The sequence below is a fragment of the Homarus americanus genome, unplaced genomic scaffold (assembly GCF_018991925.1).
Source record: "Homarus americanus isolate GMGI-L3 unplaced genomic scaffold, GMGI_Hamer_2.0 scaffold36970, whole genome shotgun sequence".
Lineage (NCBI taxonomy): Eukaryota > Metazoa > Arthropoda > Malacostraca > Decapoda > Nephropidae > Homarus > Homarus americanus.
The window spans coordinates 3634713-3642292 of NW_024740094.1; positions in this window are offsets into that span (position 1 = coordinate 3634713).

Here is a 7580-nt window from a genome sequence, read left to right on the forward strand (position 1 = left end):
AAGATTTGCAAATAGAAACTGAACTACCACCCCTGGCAGTACGAGTCAAGCAGGTGACAGTCGGACTCCTCACCAAAATCTGTAGATCAGATAAGCCCACAGTTGCCTAAACTCGAATCAGTGCCCCCCTCCACCTCTACCATAGAGTGCGAGGGGCCACCTGGTCGCATGAGGCAAGCGAGGTCATCAGGCACCTGCAAGCAGAAACACTCGTCAAGAACAACCAAGACGTAAGAGACAGGGATTATGTAGTTCCACCACCATGGAGCCCTCCACCAGCCACATTCAAAATCACCGAACTAGATGATAGCAAAGCCAACCTCCAGAAAGAGGACCTCAAAAGAATACTCAGGAAGCCATAGCCACCGAGACACCGGTTGATGCAGCATCATACTTCACAGACGGCTCGGCGGACCCATAACATCATAGATCCGGAGCGGCCTTCTACACCCAAGGTCAGACCCTCCTCTGGAGACTTTCCAATGACTGCTCCACCCTACAAACAGAGTTGGTAGCAATCTCAAAGGCCCTACAACACACTGCAATGATGGAACACAACAAGTCCATCATAATTCACACAGACTCGAAAACGGCCATGCAGGCGCTGCAACACAGTCAACCAAGAGACAACGTCCACATCATAACCTCGATCCTCACACAGCTACAGGACTTCCAAAGACAAAATCGCCCATTCGTCTTACACTGGATTCCCAGTCATGTAGGGATCGGGGGAAATGACATGGCAGATGAAGCAGCCAAGGCAGCCACACTTTTTAGAAGCATACACATTCAAGTTCCAGCAAGCGTGCAACAGATCAAGAACCACCTCAGAAAGACTACCAAGCTCCACATCCCAAAGAGTTTCCTTGACGCATTCAACGCTGGTTCCGAATCAGCCAAATGGTACCTGGTGGCTACAAAATGCGAACCACCATTCGCGGACAAGAAAACACCAAGACAAACCCAAGTTAGCCTTCATCGACTACGACTAGGGTCCAAGTGCACCTGGCAGACGATCGGAAATGTCGTCAAGGAATGCACTTACTGTCAGGAGCCAGCGACCAACCCACTGGAACACTATCTCCTCGACTGCAAAGTCACACAAAGTCTTCGAAACAGAATTCGAAACTTCCAAGAACACACAACACCAGCAGCCACTCTAACCCGAAAGGCCCAAACAAACCACATTCACCACCTTCTCCGGGTCATCACACGATACCCACCACCCAGGTAACTTAGGAAGTATCCTCCCCACCAAGTGCGGACCCCAGTTCGGGGGGCGCGCCACTCCGAAACTGACCACGTCCAAGAGTGGGGTTGGTGGTAAGCGCTCACTGACCGAGGGTCCGCTCACACTTGCAAACCTGCAGTATCCTTTCATATCCTTCCATCCCCAAATCCCCAATCCGGTCTGGCTACTCCAAGAGCTCCAGCCGGAACCACCAAACGGGCCGCCTACAGGCAAAGGCCCGTGTCGGACTACGGTTTGACAATATCAACAACAAAAACAACAACAGCCGTGAGAGCAGACAACTGTACACCAAGCTCTTAAGCAGAGAAGACCTCCTCTAAAGAAGCTCCTCCACAGCAACTCCTCTACCAAGCAACAACTTCCCAGCACCTGACATATAACATATATAAAGAAAGCGCCATTGTGATTTTATTTTCTCACCTCCATCCTTAGGGCCAATTGCAAGAACGGTTATGGGGTGTACGACGCCATTTACGATGACCTTCTTGCCCTTATCTTTTTTAGCAATATCGCCTTTAACACGTGGAATTCTGCACTTTTCGAAGCTTTGGAGGAGTCTCGAAACAAGTTTCCTGGTGGGAATTATTAGCTAGTGCTGTACTCAAAATATCGAAACTTCGAGATCTCTCCAGAGCTTCAAAAGGGTGGTATTCCTGAAACAAGATCAAGGCAAGAAGGTCATCGTAAACGGCGTCGTACACCCAACGACTGTTCTTGCAATTGGCCCTTAGTGCGAGATCTCCTACATGTACGTAGTATGTGAGCCTAACAAAGATAAATTAGACAACTGGCCACATACAGTACACTACGCTACAACATAAAGCAATTTTGAAAAAAAAATATCTACAAAACTACCTCTTACATGTTTGGCGGCGATCCTGATCTTTTACACACAACAAAGCTAAGAAGGGGTCGTCCTGGTGAACATAATTATGTGACACCAAATATTCTTGACCCTAAAAGCGTGATAGTTCTCTAGGTTGTTATGACGAAAATATGAAGGCAAATAACAACTTTAGTGAGCACATCATCGGGTACAATCAAGTAGACACTCTGATCAGTGACTTCTTGTGGCGAGGTCCTCAACAGTAGTGACAGTGAAGTGTTAGCTGTGGCACTAGACATGTGTGTATATGAACAGGTCAATAGTATGAATCCAGGAAAAAAGTCACAGAAAAAAGGCACGGAAAAACCTAACCTAACCTACGTGCAATGCCATTATATATATATATATATATATATATATATATATATATATATATATATATATATATATATATATATATATATATATATATATATATATATATATATATATATATATATATATTTCATGTAAATCCACAATGAAAACGTGGATAAGATAAATCTTGATAAAATCACACGGGAAAAACACTGCAGCTCAGAATCAAACAACATAAGTACAATATCAGAACAGCATCTGAAAGCAGTGCCTTGTTCGTTCATGTTAGGAATAATAATCACCCCATTGCTTGGGAAAAAAGCTTAGAAGTATTCAAATCATCTTGTGTCACAGAAAGACTTCTGGTTGAAGCTAGTTTGATTAAGGAATTAAAATCAATAAACCTTAGTGATGGTCAGTTCAAAACTGATAATATGTTACATAAATTTATTTGTCAGTGGCCCAAGGTTAAAAATGCTTTGAAAACCTTTGATCTTGATGTATGACAGTTATTTTGTGGGTCCCTTTTTTCTGACCTGACCTGTCTAGTCACGTCACCACCCTTCTCTTAAGCTCCTCTACGGTTGTGTTGGTGTGGGGATTAGTGGATGTCATCATTATGACCTGACCTCATGTTTTTAGGTCACCCTGTATATTTAAGCCTCTCTCTGTCCATGTAATCCAGTTGCCTCTGAAGATGTCTTGAATAAAGACGAAAGCTAAGGTACTCCGTTGTTTCCATTTTCCCGTGTGATTTTATCAAGATATATATATATATATATATATATATATATATATATATATATATATATATATATATATATATATATATATATATATATATATATATATATATATATATATATATTTCATGTAGATCCACAATGAAAACGTGGATAAGATAAATCTTGATAAAATTGTAATTATGTAGGACAGACAGGAAAAACACTGCAGCTCAGAATCAAACAACATATGAACAATATCAGAACAGCATCTGAAAGCAGTGCCTTGTTCGCTCATGTTAGGAATAATAATCATCCCATTGCTTGGGAAAAAAGGTTAGAAGTATTTAAATCATCTTGTGTCACAGAAAGACTTCTGGTTGAAGCTAGTTTGATTAAGGAATTAAAATCAATAAACCTTCGTGATGGTCACGTTCAAAACTGATAATATGTTACATAAATTTATTTGTCAGTGGCCCAAGGTTAAAAATGCTTTAAAAACCTTTCATCTAGAATTCAGGGGTCACCAAACTACGGCCCGCGGGCCGGATCCCAAGTCCTTCCCCGGTTCGTGGTAGCTCCGCCTACGCTCTGACGTTACCAGAGCTTTCGTTCTGGCTTGCAAGTATTGAACAGAATGATTATGCGGCCCGCGCTCGTCATTCTTTCAGTTATCCGGCGCACTGTGAAAAAAGTTTGGTGACCCCTGATCTACTGTAGATGTATGATAGTTATTTAGTGGGTCCCTTATTTTTGACCTGACCTGGCTAGTCACGTCACCCCCCTTCTCTTAAGCTCCTCTACGTGTGTGTTGGTGTGGGGATTAGTGGATGACATCATTATGACCTGACCTCATGTCTTTAAGGTCACCCTGTATATTTAAGCCTCTCTCTGTCCATGTAATCCAGTTGCCTCTGAAGATGTCTTGAATAAAGACGAAAGCTAAGGTGCTCCGTTGTGTACCATACGTCCGTGTCGACGATATTCGTAAGGAAAGTCAAGACAGCGATCGTGGTGAAGGATTAAACTACCCACCCTCTCCTTAGCTCTAAGATGAATGAGTGGTCTTCTCTCTCTTTCAGTAGAGGAAGAAACGATTATGTATAAATACTGTAACTCTTGCGGTCCAGTTACTCGTATGATGGCAGCACTACATTATAAGCTATACATTCTGTACAGAAGACACTCACTCACCCTCCAACTCACGCCACCCACTCAACGTGAATAACAAAAAAAAATAGTCTACGAATAAATTCAGTAATATAACCAGCAGCAAGAAATTGGCTATTTTCGGGTATATTTCCTCTTACTAGCCGAATGTAAGCAATTGCTAGGGCCCTGGAACACAGTACGTTGCCGCTATATATATATATATATATATATATATATATATATATATATATATATATATATATATATATATATATATATATATATATATATATAAAGAGATATTCAGGAAAACCGTCAAAAAATTTCACATTGGTTCACTACGTACAGTACAGTACACACCGCAGGTACAGTACACACCGCAGGTACAGTACAGTACAGTACACACCGCAGGTACAGTACAGTACAGTACACACCGCAGGTACAGTATGCCAGCAAGGATTCACTTGTACACTTCAGCAGCACCCAGTCTCCGGAAAAATGATTTGTTACCTCATTACGATAAATATTTCCCACTGTTAAAGGTTTTCATTAATTATTCGATATTCTTGGTTGATGGCGGGAGGTTGGCCGGCGATCAACAGAGCAACAGGGTGAGACAAGCAGCGACCTGTCCTCCACCACTACAGATATAATTCTTCTCTCACTCTGAATCACCGCACACACTTTTAACCTCACTGCCAAAAAAAATGTTTTAACATATTAACATACCTTCTCTGTTAACACTGACGATATCTTCTTTACTGTCACTTGTGGCGGCAGGATCACTGGCGTGTCCAGCCAAGTAAACAAACTTATCACTTCACAAAGTATTCCCTCACTCTTCTCCGGTGAGAGTGGCCGAAAGCTAGAGAGTGTCACAGTACCAGGGCAGCCACACTCTCCCTCCGGAGACAAGTGCCAACTGGGGGTGTCACGGGCTCGTATAGTGTCAGGCCAAGTGCCTCACTGCCAGTTACTGTTTTTCCTGCGGTTGGTAACTCACGCGTCGAGGCAGTTGCCAATGTTGCTGCCGGTCAACCTGGCAGAGGCAAGATGTTACCAGGGTAATTAACTGTTTCTAATTATATGTAGAACAAAAATATACAACCACAACACTGTACACTGATGCGCGTATATTAAGAATATTTAAAATAACTTTACGCAATGTGTTATTTGGTATATCCCGAATATTAAAACTAAATAATGTTAAAATTATATTGTATAACGTGGAGCATGGCAGAGTATGTTAGGAATGTTCACAAAGTATGCGACAACAAGAATTAAGTAAATAAATAAAAATATATTAAATACATTACTCAGAGTATCAGTTGGAATATGTACGGATATCAGCTATTTTACATCAGCTCATATCATAGCAAATATTTAAAGTTCTTTACAGAAATTCCACCAACTGATGACGCTTACAGTTCACAACAATATCATTAGTGGAGATAGTCTATTAACCCCTTGTGTACACGGTCCCCTCTGAGCTCAATAAAATCGACCAGCGTTGGCCAAATAAAATACTGTATTAATGTGGTGTCCCCGTAATGAAGGGTTTAAGGGCATTATAATAAAAACCTATACGACATTTATACCAATCAATAAAAAGTTCCTAAGGTGTAACTGAACTTATTAGACCGATCTATAATGTTGCAGATAATTATATAATTTAATTTCATATATTCACAAGAGTAATGGTACATATATTTCAACATAATCACAGTTCACATACACTGTTGATCATTATCCATCACTATACCGATTATCATACATGCTTATTTCACCTAAAGCTTAACTACTTAAGCTAACCCAACCTAACTTATCTAATCCCCCAGATATCGTTAGGGTGGTTGATCTTCAAGTGAAATAAGCTGGGGTCTAATATACAGGTGAAATAAGCTTCATATACTATAAAGTGTATAATGAAAGTCATGTTATATTATTCGGTTCGTGAGCAGAGAGGATATTGTACTAGGATATGATTATGACAACATGTTACTCGTGATGGTCATTGTTGAGTGATACTTGTGGAGTTTTTTGTGTGTTATGTAACTCCTGGTGACTCCTGCGTGAGAGAGAGAGAGAGAGAAACTTATTACTTACACACCAAAACTAACATACATAGAACAGTGTGTGTCTCGTCTTGTATTGACTAGGCTATACCGCTTTTTTTATGGTACACATTATACATTTTTTTTCATACTCGAGTATACATACACTATATGAATACAGTAATCCATATTTCATTTAAATGCTAAAATACTGGAAAATTTTTACTAATTACATGTTCAGAATTTTATATAATGTATAGAGTTTGTGGTATCGACTTAGGGTTTACTGGTGATTGTGTGACCAGTAAGGAACTCTTGGCCGTGGTAAAGAGTTGAGACTTTTTCCATCTCTATCTGTATGGATCGTGTATGTATATTATGTATGTATGTATACCATGTATGTACTCTATATATATACAGTACTTCTCTAGTCAGTAGCGTGCGGCAATGCCCCTGTTTCATGTCACCACACGCTTAGATAAATGTGCCAGGCGACATCTGGAAGCTGCTAGTGAACCACTTACCACATGTCGCCTGAGAGGTCAGAGTGAGGTCAGTTGACCCTATAGGAGTGTAAGGACTACCTGCGCTTGTAAGCGCACTCCTGTATATTTCCGTTAATAAGAACCTACAGAACTCTACAGGTGTTTATGTTCGCCCCTGTAGTTAGAACCAAGTACCCCGAACATCTCCAGATCTAGCTTCACCATCCGGACTGACCACACAGCATTGAGGTGGCTTAAGACTCTGAAGAATCCAGAAGGCAACTGGCACGGTGCATTGGGAAGCTGGATCAACACAATTATACCATCCAGTACAGGCCTGGGCAGATACATGGGAATGCTGACAGTCTGAGCCGACAACCATGTGATTCCGATTGTCAACAGTGTTGCAGGAGAGAGGCAGTTCACAAGAAGTGTATTCGCACTACAGTGTTGGGGAAAGCCTTGAGAAGCTGCAGCTGGAAGACCAAGACCCGCGACCAGTGGTCGAGTGGATAGACCAAAGCTGAGTGCAGCCAGCGTGGGAGACGATCTCTGGAGCAAGTCCTACGACTAAAAACCACTGGGCTCAGTGGGATGCTCTTCGGCTGAAGGATAGTCTCTTGCAGTACCAATGGGTGACTACCAATGGCCTCAACAGTTACTGGCAGACAGTACTTCCCCGGAAGATGAGGTCAGAGATCCTGAAGGAGATGCACAACAATCCTTCCAGTG